The sequence below is a fragment of the Buteo buteo genome, chromosome 13, assembly GCF_964188355.1.
Source record: "Buteo buteo chromosome 13, bButBut1.hap1.1, whole genome shotgun sequence".
NCBI classification, from domain to species: Eukaryota; Metazoa; Chordata; class Aves; order Accipitriformes; family Accipitridae; genus Buteo; species Buteo buteo.
Window position 1 is genome coordinate 3,757,212 of NC_134183.1, and position 13,657 is coordinate 3,770,868.

The 13,657-nt window shown below is 37.5% G+C and overlaps 1 protein-coding gene across 3 annotated transcripts in view; it reads right to left on the reverse strand.

The window, feature by feature from the left end:
* The window catches only part of CEP112 (centrosomal protein 112), a 175,157-nt gene that overhangs the window by 46,979 nt on the left and 114,521 nt on the right, over positions 1 to 13,657 (reverse strand). The gene's annotated exons all lie outside the window — the stretch shown is intronic.

Here is a 13,657-nt window from a genome sequence, read left to right on the forward strand (position 1 = left end):
CAGCCAAAAAACCGCAAGGGCTTGCCTTTGATCTCGGGCCAACTATTCATCACTTAAAAGAGGGGAGAAACTGTACCTCTGCTGCCAATTATTAGAAAAACATAAAGACTTCTGCGGATTAAAAAAAAAAAAAAAAAAAAAAAAAGTGAGTGAGTGTGTGCGTGGCAGGGAAAGGAGGCAACACACACATGAGTTTATCAGGGTGACTTTGTTTCTGAACGGAGGGAAAAGGCAAGGAGAAAGCCCCAGGCACAGGCTGCCAGGGTACGACGCGACATGGAGGACACAACTTCATGTCTTGGCTTGGTGTCTGCAACTGCCTTTTGTCCCATTGCACGTCTCTTCCTATTTAAAGGTGGTGATTACACTGAAAATCGACGCAGCGCGCAGCTGAACCAACCGGGAGCTCTTGGACGTACCGCTCCTTCCTTTTCCTAGCATTTTTTTTTTTTTTTTTTTATCCCACAAGTCAAAGATGAAGAATAAAACAAACTGAAAACAAGGCTGCTTTGTCATATTGGAATCCAATAAGCAAATATTTCTCTAATTGGAATCCAATAAGCAAATATTTCTACAATTCTGGGGAAAAATACCTCTTAAGGTTTTTTCCTCAAATAATTTAATTTCAGCAATTATTCGATAACAACCATAGTTAAAAAATAAATTCAATTTAATTTCAGGACACAGTTCTGATCTATGTTTATCTTGCAAAGTGCCGTGGTATTATACTGATAGCCCAGCCTCAAAATGCTGTCCTCAGATGAACTGCTAAGCGCTCTCGCGTTCTTGGCTCTAAAATTTGAGGACAGGTGTCTAAGAAAAATATTTTCTTAGGGGGACAGAATATTACGAAGCTGAGTTCTGAAGCAAATTTAAGCTGATTAAGTTTTCAAAATCTATCTGACCTCGTGTTCAAATCTTTGATCTGTCGTCCTTAGTTTTACGGCACAGCATCCAGCACACAAACACATGCTCCTTCAGCTGCCTGTGTGCCAGCGCCTGTTTTGGGGGACCACAGAAGCCACGGGCCCCCCCGAAGCCTCTGAACCCTGCTTGGATCCGGTTGCAAGACTGAAACTCCATTTCTGCAAACACCAGGGGTTTCAGTCAAGCAAATAGTCTTATTGATTTTACTGGACTATAAATTTAGGAGCTTAATGTTGCAGAGAGTGTTGTGAATCACCACCAAGCATGATAGGGCTCAAATCATCCTATACAATCCAGGCACTTATGGATGGTGCAGCTTAATATAAGTATATTACAGTCAGTTAAAAATAATCTTAAAGTTTACATGATACTGCAATTGAAGATCTTGAATTCCTTCAAATTCCAAGATTATGAAACATATGGAGGTCTATATTTCATCTGCTTTTTGGTACTAAGAAACCTACTAAAAAAGTTAACCGAAACCAGTTATCGAATTTGTGCATAATTTTTGAGAACACATGTTTTGGTTGTTTTTTGTTATAAACAGAGATAATGGCACACTACATACTGGTTTAAAACAGCATATACAAGACTTCTGGAGCCCCAGACAAATTAAATTCCACTTCTTCTACATCTATCATTTAAAGTGTGCCACAAACACTGTAAGGGCATATTGTGGGGCTGCATAAATAAAAAGAGAGCAGTAACACAGAAGCAGTTATGCCAGACAGCTCTATGCATGCTCCATTTCTCTTTGTACTCAGGCTGACCCATACTAACACTCTTTCCACTGTATTGTTGTCTAGTTTCAGATTACGTTTTACCACCACTGCGTATCATAAAGTGACTGAAACTGCCAGTTTATCTTTAGGGGAAAAAAGTAAAAAATAAATTACACTAATAGTATAAATTACTGTTACTCCCAGAAAGGGAGAGATGCTAGTCAGCAAGGCACTGCTAAGAAGATCACATTACAGCTGCTCTCACTCAACTTGCCTGGGGTAAAAGTCTTCATCTTTCATAGAAGCAGCTTTATAACCTCCTGAACCCATAGAATAAATCCCAATAAATAATTAAAAACACACTCATAACTTCCATAAACAAATTAGAACTTGTTTATTCACACTGAGTAGAACCAGGATGACCTCTGATAGAAATGACAGAGGCGATCCAAAAGAAAGATATACTGAATTTGAGTGTTTTATTCCTAACTGAAGGCAAAGAAAGTATATCTTACCAGTTTATTTAAAGGCAATTACAACATCTTATTTTATAATGGCTTTAACAAATTCCAATTAGCAAAAATATTTATAAGTTGTCTCCCAGTCATCAACAAACCACAAATTCTTGCATTTACTTGCAGTCCCAAACATCCTTATTTGGGGGGTCTGATTTTCAGAAGTACTGAGCTACGAAAACTTCCACTGGAGATGGCAAAACCACATTCAGACCGGCTCTAGGTATCTAAAACCAGCTATCTTGACCCTGTGGCACTAAAAACCATGGGCACCTGCTGACTTCAGCTTTTCTCTCTCCATCTGTAACACTGTACAGGTCTTGCATCATCACAAACTGCACAGGTAGCACCAGCAAAGCTCTACAGAAGACAGTTTCTACAAGTTGTAGCACACTGGTCAGCTGAAAAGATCTAATACATGGTGATGCACAGGAACACTCTTTTCCACTGTCATCTTTTACTGCAGAAATATAAAACTTCTCCCTTTTTAAAACCTGCAACTAAACTAATTTAATACCTCTTGACTATAGGCTGTTGCTTTGCAGCCTAGGGAGGCATAACCTACTCCCCTGGGGCACATATAGCACTGCTACACACAAAAAAAGCGCCTTTTTACTTTTTTTTTTTTTTAAGGAATGACTTACAACAAAATAAATACGCATAGCTGTGTATAGTGAACATCGTGGAAGATTTCTATTATGTTTATCTTGACAAACGAGAAGGTTACAAATGGCATGGTGTACACAAGCAGCAGTTTCCTGGGCTGCTCCTTTTATAACAGGCTGCTCAGCTCGTGCATTGTATGAAGCATAAGCTGCTTCTGTATTATTTTAAGGGCATTCCCTCACTTTCAGGTTACATGTTATTTCAGAAACATAATGAGTAAGAATCCAACTGGAAGGGGAACATTTGGAGGGTCAGCCAGTATTCATTAAAGTCTAACTCTTTTTATAGCAATGGGCAGCACTGCAAATATAGTTAATGGTCTTAAACTAGTTTTCCATGTAGGAGAGGTAGCTGTTGAAATTCACACTCGGCAAAAACTTGTCAGAAATATCAATTGTAATATCCATTTTTATAATAAAAAGGTTTAAATTGGGTAAGCCATAGATGAATTCCACTGATCCAAAAATTAGCTTCTGTTTAGTTTCACACAGTTAATACATATTTTAGCTAAAATTATCTGATTACGACAATTTTACATGCAGTTATTTTATATTACAGTGAGGACTTTTGCATTAAAAAGATTATGTCCTTGTTACAGTTAATTGGTTTTAAAAACCAACTGTAATTCTATAACGAGCCTTAAAGCATCATATTGTGGTTGCTGAGCAAAACTGCACCGACTTCATCAAAACATTTCACGTAAAAATTAAAAATGGTATTAGCACTACAGATGTAGTATCTGAATTAATGGATGCTATTCTAACACAGTCTGCTTGACATTTTTTCCTTTCATGAAACAGCATTACTAAGAATAGAAGAGCAAAGGATCTACGATGGGACCACGCCGCAAAAGCATACCACATCCTACCCTAAGTACAAAGTTTTTATATGTTATTTTTAAGGTATAAAATGTATTAGAGGGGGCTTTTAGTTCTAGTTCCACTTGACGGAACGCATACCCTAAGCAGCCCTGGGGGCTGCTCACCAGTACGGCCACCTCCAGTGTCGACAGCAACTCCAGCTGCACTACGGGGTTGGCAGGTACACGGACAACTTCACCCTCCATCAACATTCATGAAGGAGTTTAGGACATCTTGAATCTTCATCAAAAGTGCAACCGCTAAGAATTTTTTGGAACAATATAAATATGTGCATATCTTCCAGCTTCAGAATGGTGATTTTTGGATGGAGACTTAGATTTCAATTATGCTACAAAATTAATAGGAAAACTAACTCCTGAAACGCAAGCGTGGATAGATCTGTAAGAGTTAAGGATGCATAGTGAAACCCTGTTCATCTATATATGATTTACAGTTTTTTGACTGATTCAGTAGTGTTTCAATTTGATTTCAGTCTCCCCAAAACATGAACAAACAACAAAAGCCCCACAAACATAACACTCAGACTAGAGGGTTATATATATACACCCATATTCACTAATAGAAAAGTAGATTTAAGAAATCTGGTTAGGGTACTAGCTATGAAGTAATCATTTTTCAAAATGCCTGCAACTAACTAAATGATGGCCATACATAAGCTGATCCTCCATAATTAGTTAGATAAAAAAGAAAAATTTAAAAAAAAATAAAAATCAAAGGGTGGGGGAAGGAGAAGAAAGAAAACTTGCTCCAGGGAAGAAGCAACTGTTCTCTGATGTGCAGCAAAGAATTTAACATCAAAGAACTAATGTAAATGGGGCCCATTTACCTTAAAAAACAACAGAAATATTCTGGAATATTTCTATTTAAGTTTGACAGCATTATGCTTTGTACCAAAATTCAAGATTGTGTAATTTGACAGATGTCAAAAGAAAATGACCTTCAGAATGGCTAACTGTAGCAATTTTTGCTATTAAGTATGTTAAAACAGTCTGTATAGTATCTGTTTAAACTTCAGAGATTGGCAGATCACCTTTTAAGTTCACCTGATTGTACATAAAAATTTCATTTTGACCTCAAAGCCTGAAACATGTATTTTCCTTATGTTCCTCTAATACTGACAGTGGGTGACTTCCTACGCCAATATTCTTGTTCTTTCTACTGCTGTCCCCACCAATCAGATACCAAATGGAAAGCCAGTTCTCTGCGTAACAATGAAAATAGCACACCAGTTCAAATATGTAATTTGAGCTATCCAAAAGACCATTAAAAATAGTTCAATATCCAAAATGATGTTAACAGAATAATTAGTCAAGTACCAAATGACTTCAAGGGTTTTGAAAATGAATGATAGCAATCCCAATCTGTCATACCCACAAATCCTATTAATATTCTATTTTACATTCCACTTTTGTAGGTCTATAAATCTTTTTCTTTTTTTTTTTTTTCTTTAAACATACATCTTTAGGAGAAAAAAAACCCCTTTCATTCATGTCCTAAGTGCTTTTCATTGGGAAAAAAACCCAAGAATGAATAGAAATGAATTTGACACTCTACTGTACGGACAATTGCCTCTCTGCAGTATATTGCAATTCTGTGCTTAATGGGGGCCTACTGAAAAACTGCTTGTGCAATTTGTGCCTTAGGAAAACTCTGATTTCCAGTCCTTTCATTTAAACTAACAGTGTATTTCTAATCATTCTGAAATGATGTAGAGAAATTAAATACAGACATTAAACTCCTCCAAAAGTTCTTCTGTGAGACTCCAACTGCATGGTGTCTGATGTCAAAGTTACACCATCCTTACACTAGTACGCAATTACTAGCTTCATCTAAATGGATTTACTGAGCATCTATTTCCCAGCATCACTAATACTGATTTTGCTTCAATATAGCAGTGAGCCAGGCACCTTATTTGAAACCAACTGCACGACTTGGCCTAAAATACAAGCGTTGTATACAATACAAGTTTTTAACAGCAGATTAATAGTCTAGCTTTGCCACATGACATTGTTCAATACCTTAACTATACTTCAAACAAGACAGTACTGATGCACGCATCAGGCATTTAAAGGACAGACAGCAAATTACAGTTTAATCTGAAGATGTACTGTGACATTTCGCCAAAATAGTTCGGAGGCAGGTGGCTTTTACGTTACGGCACGATTCCTTGTTTTGCTTAGCACTCAAATAAGATGAACTGAGTAAACCTAGATGTTGAGACTGCAACACCCTCCACATTAGGGTACTGAAGCATAGTCTTCCCGCAGAGACATGCCTAAATCTGGTACAGCACAAATACATTCCTGGATTATGATTTTTAATATTTCCTGCTTTTCTTCTGTTCTGTCCAACTAAATTAAGATGGTTATTTAAAGTGGGTTTAAGACATCATATCAAAAAGCAGTGGCATTTTCTTTTTGAGAGCCTTAACAAATAAAACATGCACCCAATGGGAATTATTTGAGCTTTTACAAGCTGCCATTATTCATCAGAAATACAGGGCACCTCTGCTACACAGGCACCTCACTTGCTCATGTGCACTCTGTCTCTCTCTCCCACTCTAATATAAAGAAGTTTACAGAATAGCTTGTATCACTCAGGCCCAGATGGTTTTGGTACCCAAACAGCTGACACCCAGTAAAATCATGAAGGGATAGGCTGCTAAACATCTTTGAAGATGCAAGTCAAAGCTAAAGTTTCCTCCACAAATAGAAGGCAACGGTACCAAGATGTGACACTGATCCATGATTTGACTCAGTTAAAGACTACTTAATATGAGCTTTACAATACACAATTCTTTCAGAAATTGGAGATTTCTGAGACCCATGCACTTTATCATTATATATCAGCTATGTTTACATGCCTTGATTTTTGCCAAGGAGAGACTCTAAGGCTCCTGAAAGGACTATAAAGGGATAAGAATGCAATGTTTATTTTTTAGATTCTCCACTGCTGTTTTAAGTTGAATTTTGTGGCAATAACAAGCAAGTGTTAAGAAGATAATGACTAGAAAAAAATCCTACGTATGTATCATTTTGAGATAGATCCTTTTTTATTAAATAGAAGGAAAATGGGAAACAAAGAGACGGACTCGGTATTACTAAGTTAACTCGGCATTACTGTTACATCATTAGATGAGAGCCCGGCAAAAGTTAAGCTTCTACAGTTGGAAAGACAAACACTGAAAATACGACAAAATCCCCTAACAAATCTATGGTCTGAAGCAATCAGTGTTCCTTAGCAAGATTATGCTGGATTACTTTTTGTAGTTTTAAATACAACAAAGCTTCCCCAAAAGAGCGACAACTTCACGGAGCCAGAAAGCATTACTGTACCGATGACTAACTACGCGTAAGTCCAGCAAAGTCCCAATTAAAAAGAGAATGGAATATATTGCTCAATCATGAAAGCAATTAAAAACATAAATAAGACATTGCGAGACTCTTAACATTCCCAATGTTTAATTATTTATCCGTTCTCCATCCTGCAGCTGTAGGTCAGGATTAACTCCTCTGAACTAAATACAGGAGAACTCTTTTGGGGATTTGTACCTTATTCATTTTCAAGCAAACACTCAAATTCATTTCAAATTCACACAAGAACTGCAACAGTTTCACCTAAATCAGATTTTCTACAAGTTAAACACCCCTCCTACACTCAGATGTGATTGTGAAACTACTTTGATCTCTGTTCCCAAATTTATTGCTCTGTGTAATCCATGACAAAATATAATGTGATTTACTGTATCTCTATATGACAGCCCAGCAGCTGACAGAACTTAATAATTTAGCATAAGAAAAAAAACCTTCTGGCACCAAAATATACAAATCATAATTGAGGCACTTTAGTATCACATTACAATGAAGCATATGCAGACTGATCATAAGAACTTCAAAACAATTAGAATTCTTTCTCACCCATTTAATGAAGGTGGGTTTTACTCCACGATACGTTCTGCAGCTGTAAGCAAGTCATTTTGGAACACACTTGTTTCTTCACATTAAAGACTCTGAAGGACTAATAACATCATATTACCCTTTCCCTATTTCCCAAACGCTCCTTCCCCTCCAAAATGAAGAAGAAGAAAAAAAAAAAAGCCACCTGCAGCTTTTCTGTATTATAAAGATGTGAAGAAAGAGCAAATAAGTGTAAACAATGTCTTCAAATTGTGCCAGAATTTAAATACGCAATAAGGATGTTTTATATTAGTTTGGTCTTGATAACTGAGCATTTTTTCTAAATAAAGCTATAGTAAAAAAATTCAGATCTCCAAATACTGACCTAAGCAGGGATGCGATGGACACGTTCCACAGGGCAGCTTTTGCTTTGGCTTGTGCCGACTCTCGGTTTGGGGGACCTGAGAAAGTCTTTGGGTGAGGGATGCATTACCCAAGAAACTTTCAAGAAAAGTAAGAACGTGGAGCTCACAGCATGGGATGCAGGAGAAATTTCCACTTAGTACTTACTAATTCCAGGTAACAAACACCAGTTACTGCTGTTTGCATAAACAAAACCGTGAACGAGCCCCAGTGAAATCAGCAGCAATCGCTGCCGGTACCGGGATCCAGTAACAGGGCATTGGTTGTAGGATCTGTCCTCTCACCCCTGGCTAGGCACCCAGACCAGATGGTATTCATTCAATAATTCTGAAAGAATCTAAGAATGAATTGGTTGAGTTGTTAAAAAAAAAAAAAGTAATCTCACATTACAATCGGCTACCGTACTGGAAAATAGCCAACGTTTCTCTGGTTTTCCTCATGTTATAATGAACCCTGGGATGTAAAAATAAGTAAAATTGGTAAATTAGAGAAAACTGTAACCTACATGCAATCAGCCTTCTCCAAGACACATAGTATTGCGGAAAAAAATAAGGAGAGAATGAGGTAATGATTCAACTGGGCTTGAAAAAATATCAAATAAAGTTAAAATAATAAGCAATTGTGTATTACAAGATAAAGTTGGTGTGTTACGGTTTGTTTGGATAGTGGAGAAAGGCTCAGGAAACTATTGAAAAAATAATTAGAACAGTCATTCTGCCACTGGAAAAGCCTCCTGCACTTCGTAGCCAGGAAAGTTAAGATTGAAACACCAGTTGTACTACAAACATCAGGCATGTCCTCCAGCGGCAGGGTGAGGGGCCCCCGCTGTCCTCTCCAGGTGCTGCTCGCAGAGATTGCACAAACCTGGCCCCTTGTACTCCCCCAGCACCAATGTCGGAGATATTAGAAGTTAAATCCCTGCTTATTCCCATTAGTGACTGGTTGTGAACATGCTGCTTCTAAAACTGTTTAATACTTTTTTGAACCTGCTGATAACATCTCCCTTCACAACCTCCACGGAAATCAATTCAAGCAACTCGCTATCTGTTGTTTAGAGAAGTACCTTCTTTCACCAGTTTTAAATTAATTTCTTATTAGTTTCCTGCAACTACGCCCAAGTTCTTGGGTGGTAAATAACAATTCAGCATTCACCTTATCCACCATCTTCATCATTTTGTGAGTCTTGGTCTTACGAATATACACCAAAGGCTACAACGTGGAAGTTATAGAATTGAGAAAAAGCAGAGAGTGCCCTGGTGTGGCAGAACTAGAAGTGGTGTTTGGACACAGACTTGTGACTGAGAGACACAGAAGACAAAAAAACCCACATGCAAATACTTCTTAGATACCTCAGATTAATACCAGTTGGTTGAAAAAAACCCAAACCCCCCAAAACCCACCCAAACTTCTCAAACAACTAACCAAGTATAATTGATATTACAGGGAATGAACAAAGTGTGCTGAAAGACAGGCCGTATGATACAGCTCTAATTTTGATTATATCAGTCCTTGCCCTGTTGAAAGCTATCTTTTTAATTCTGTATTTTGTCATAATTTATCATTTAGCTCAAGTATGCTTATTCTTGTCTGGTTCTCATTTCTTAACAGTATTGCATCAGTCATTTTCATTTTTAACCCTATGGCGTTATTTGTGAACGCAAATAATGTGGTGCTTGATCTCTCCAAATATTAATGAAGATGTTAAAAAGTAAGCCTAATGCTCATGGACGCATATTTTTTTCCACAGTGACATTATACCAACTATTCTTGGTTACCTCTGGAACCAGATTTATAAATACAATTGATGAGCAAAAGTCTTCCCTGTTGTTTTCTGGTTTGTTTCTTCTGAGTTGTTTGCCTTTTTTTTTTTTTTTTTTTTTTTTTTTTTTAAAGGAGGTAAAAGCAGAGTAACTCTCTGTCAATAAGTGAGACTATTGCTTTGAAATATCTCCAGTAGGGAGAGCGCCATAAATTCTGTTTAGTCTCATTTGAGTGAAATATCCCTGAGATTATTCTACCATATTTTTCTTCATGTTTGGCTCTGTTGATTGAAGACTCTTCCAAATGGCTCCCCAAAGGGATGATGCAATTCCTGTGACCATGTTCTTGGTCCACTATCATCTTTTCTTCTTTTTCTTTGGAGGAATAAGGAGAAGCAGTGCAAAAGGGGACACACTAGAAAGGAAATCCGTTTTCTCCCCTCATCTGTGAGCAAAATTTTATTGTAAGATTTGCTGTAAGGGTACTATAAAGACAGATTAAATAACCTGCACTTCTTGTGGTAACATACACTAACTTTGCTACGCAAATCTTTTCTCTTTTTGAAGTACATTTCTTTTTTCTTGATCTTCTAGGCTTTTGGCAGATTTTCTCCAACAAAGCCAAAGTACTACACTCATTTTTATTAATATTAGTTGGTGAATCACTGTGTCAGAAATGTTCAAGAACCAAATGTAAGTAAATGTACACAGGCTCTACAACACAAACCCAACAAAAATATTACTACTCTGGAACAGAGAGATAGTATCATAGACAATAGTTCTTGGATTATAATGAAAAAAATTAAAAGACTTGGGAAACATCCAACTCTTCTTGGTAAGAATTAGAGGCTCTTTAGATTATTCGTAGCTAAGGCCTAAGCAAAAGAATCTATGTAATAGTTTCAAACAAACGCTTAAAAATTTTAGTCTAAAAAAATGGCACATATACAACAACTGGTGGAGATCCTGAATGCATTCAGGAAGGAGAAAAACATACGTCTACATTATAATTAGATACCAATTTAATGATATCATTATACTCGGGAAGAATACATGTCCACATTTTATGGTTGACCTATTTGACCCCATGTAAATAACCAAGGCATCGCTGCAACGAGTGTGAAAATAGTTCATCTGGATGCTCACAGAAACGAAGCTAGCTATAGTATGGCTATTAGTGTTCAAGTTAATCAAGTGAAAGGTGTCACTCAGATCAAAGACTCCATTATGCTAAGAAGTCTAAGCAGGAACCTACAGAATTGCTACAGAGATAGTCCAGTTGCCAGAAGGTCTTAGATACAAAGATGGAACCATTTTTGGTAGTTAATGGAATGTAGAGTTGGCAAAGAAGAAATACAGCTAGAGAGACGGTATTCAACAACGTAAACTAATGCATGCAATGCTTATTCTTTATGAGCAGAAGCAACTTAACTGCTTAGGGGAAACTCAATACTTTCAATAGAGTATCTCTTTAATCTCTGAAAATGTCATATTCTTTCCCTTCATCTTCTATTTCTTTGCCAGTGCAGAACAGTATGACATCATCTGTATGAGTACTGACAATAGTGCCAGAACAGATATTGTGAATTAAAGATATTCCTACATATGCAGTATGAAAATACGCCCAATGAGTATGTCCAGCTGGACTGCAACCTAGGGCTGTATTTGCTAGTTAATTAATCCAGCATCACAAAGCTTGACGCTAAAGGAAGGACCGAAATGCTCTCTAGGGCACATTATCAGTACCTTATTTGCAAACTGTATGCAAGTAGAAGTTGTTCAAAAATGAAGCATCCAATTATAGGACACTGTCTGCAGATTTTTGAAAAAGGTCCTGTCACAAAAACATTATATTACAGCATAACTATTATATAGAATAGCTATTCTTAATTAGAGAAGCGGTCACTTACACATTGACCTTAACTTTGAATTCCCCAGGCATTTCAGTTTTATGTGGACTTCTCACCAGACGCAGGTGGAGAGATTGTAACAGATATAGGCTAGAAAACATTGTAAATGTCAAATCTTATTTAGAATAACAGAAATCTCAGAGTACAACTAACTGCTACATCATTAAAGTCTACAAGCACGATTTGCACGGCTCTGGCCAGGTTGCATGCCATCTTGGAGCCCCATCTCTCCAGAGTGAACCATTTCATAACTGTACTGAAATCAGAAGAATTGCAGTCCAGAAACTAAAGTGTTTGACTTTGTCTTTTTTTTTCTTTTTACTACAGCTTCATCCTGTAATCAAATCTCTTGTGCGTTCAGTACAGTCAATACACAAAAATGTAAATTACTTCTCCACAAGAAAAGCAGACCTGAAAAAGAATTAGATGTTCCTGGAACCTGCATAAAGATTTAACAGGATGAGTCAAAATATCTATTTAAGTCTAGAAAATAAGTCAACAAAAAGCTAAATGTTGAAAATTATTTAGAGAGGAAAAAAAACCAAACACTTTTTCTCCCACTCCAATTTAGTCATGTGTGTTGCTCAAAGAGAGCTTTTTTTATGAGGTATTTTCAGCGTTCCAAGGTTGCTTCCTTGGAGCATTGTTAGCATGTCTACTGATCTGCTCGGGTCATGCTTTCTGCATGCTCATTTTCTTTGCCAAGAAAATACCACAGATGAATGTTACAAACAGTTGTGTTAGCCAAGCTTCACATCTGCACGCACTTAGAAATGCAGTTTGTCTCTTGCTTTTAGTAATTTCTGGCAAACCTGAAAATGTTCATAAGCTTTGTACAGTCCATTACACCTGGCTGATTAGTGTTCATGCCATAAGTACTGCTGATGCAACCTATAACACACCTGTCTCTCTGCTGAAATTAGTCATTAGTGGAGCCTAACTACAGTACTATGTATTCTTTAATATGTTTATTTCTTAAACAGTTTGTTTCATTTCATCATAATGAGGTATGACTTCAAATAAAAAAAATTACCATCACATCAGAAAATGCTATAATCACTATAATGAAATACAAGCAAATTAAATCTATACTTTAAAAGTAAATAAAAATCATTATGATTGAATACAAGTGTTCTTCTGAAATGGTATTTAAGATTCCTTAACTAATAGACAAGAAATAAATTGGAGATATTCTCAAGTCATTTTTATGTTAGAGGCAGATAACAGATATTATGAAAGTACTGAAGTCCTAAGAACATGGTAAGTACTGTTTCAAATTCTCCATGCAATCATCTTGAATTTTTGTCTGATTTATGTCCAGCATGGCTTATCTGGCCTTAAGGACATTAAAATTTGTTACCCTTATCTGATAAGGTGGGTTTGTGTTCTAATAGAACTACCACGTTACGTCTTAAAAGGTGAGCAATAAGGTGATTAAGTGTGACCGGGCTGTGGCACCTCATCTAGCAAAAAGCAAGGCTGAGGATGAACCGCTGCGCTGCCCCAGCAAGAACAGCTACCTCTGTGTTGCGTTAGTCCAGCACACGCCGAGCTGCTCCTGTTTCTGTGGACCAGGCTGGTGAGAAGGACCTGGCTCACAGAAATCTTCCAACTGCGGTTCAGGTAGAGCCCTCCTCACTTTCTCCAGCGCTCCCGCAGCTCAAGGGGCAGCACTCGGCACGGAGAAGTCTTAGAGGTGCCCAGTTTGGCCACAGCAGGTTCAACGCTACTCGTTATGTGCATATTTAGGTCAGCTATAGCTCACTTTGTAAGAAAGTGGTGGTTAATTGAAAATAAGACCTGCAACAGGGAAGGTCACTAGAAAATTATGGACTTTTCCCTTTTGTGGTGAGCTGACCCTGGCTGGATGCCAGGTGCCCACCAAAGCTGCTCTATCGCTCCCCTCCTCCGCTGGACAGGGGAGAGAAAATATAATGAAAGGCTTGTGGGTCGAGAT